Source organism: Cornus florida, unplaced genomic scaffold (assembly GCF_030987335.1).
Source record: "Cornus florida cultivar Cherokee Brave unplaced genomic scaffold, ASM3098733v1 CherokeeBrave_3.0.0_Hap2_Chr05, whole genome shotgun sequence".
NCBI lineage: Eukaryota > Viridiplantae > Streptophyta > Magnoliopsida > Cornales > Cornaceae > Cornus > Cornus florida.
Window position 1 is genome coordinate 31,751,703 of NW_026775575.1, and position 1,458 is coordinate 31,753,160.

The window sequence follows — 1,458 nt, forward strand, 5'->3', positions numbered from 1 at the left end:
ATCTAACTTAGATCGATCCCATTTTTTTTATGATCGATCGAACTTCACTGTTTTGCATATTGATGCCCTGCACCCTCATTTGTGTTCATGCTGTTATAATTATGCCCAATGCCTATGTTTTCCACATTGGTAGCATTCCATACTTATCATGACTAGCATGTTTCACCTGTTTGACTATTCAATGCTTATACTTGGCTACATTATCACTTACATAGATTCATGTACCTACCTTCTGAGTTATCTATCTTAACTTCACAAACATGTTTTTACCTGTGTGTTTCAATTCTGTATCTTATATATTGTTTCCTGTTACTAAATTTATTTGCAAGTGTTTCTTTCTTTTTGCAGACCATGGCTCGAGTTAAGACCACTGCCCGCCGGATATATAAGCGCAAAGTGCAGCAGCGGGTAAAGGAGCATGAGGAGCCAGCTCCTGCTCAGGAGGCCGAGTGCTCCTCCTCTTCTGCAACTGCCTCTTCATCTTCATCAGCTCAGGAGGTTGAGCACACGCCACCTTCTGCACCTATTCCAACACCACCACCGGCATAGCCAAGCATGGCCTGTGACTAGGTTGAGCCTAGATTTTTGTGCCTTTCAGTGGCGCACGAGTCAGTATTTGATGAGACTTTCTTTACCTGGTCAGCCACAACCAAATGGGCCTATGATGAGATCTACCGGCGCAACATATCTCTTATTTTGGCCCCGGTAGCCAATCCAGTTTACCCGAGGCTCGTCCGGTTGTTCTACCAGAACCTCTGGCCAGCCCCGAGTAACTTGGTCAAGTTACGGACCACTATTGATGGCCATCCCATCCGCATTATAGTTGAGACGCTCACTACAGCCTCTCAGTGCCCGCACGTCTGCCCTCCTGGCTTTGACTATCCAATTTTCTGGCAACCACCCTATGTAGCCATGGCCATAGCTTTTAACGGCCCTGCTAGTGCCAACGAGACATTTGCTATCAGGACCTACCTGCCCGACAACCTATGGTTCTTTGATTCGGTCTTGTACCGAAATGTTTTCATGGTGGGGCACAAGATTCATAGACAGGCAGACTTTCTAGCCGTCCTCTATGCTTTCCACACAGATTATTGGTTCTCAGTCCCTGCCCTCTATTGGACTATTATAATGAAGTTCTATGACTCCTTCGTCAGCAAAAAAAAGCCCAAGCGGGCTAAGTTCCTTCCCTTTGCACACTTTATCACTCAGATCCTCCTATACCAACATTATCCTTTTCACCCGGCGGAGCATCCTGAGACAGGGGCTTGCCACTATGGCAAGAACGACTGGAATAAGAGCTACAATGCTCTTATTCGGAGATTAGAGGAGGAGGCAGTCCTAGCGGCAGAGGAGATAGAGGCAGAGGCAGCAGTACCAACGGCTGAGGGTGCTTTTATGGACATTGACCTAAAGCAGGAGCTTCCAGAGGAGTCACCACATCACTCTCTAGTAGGGTCT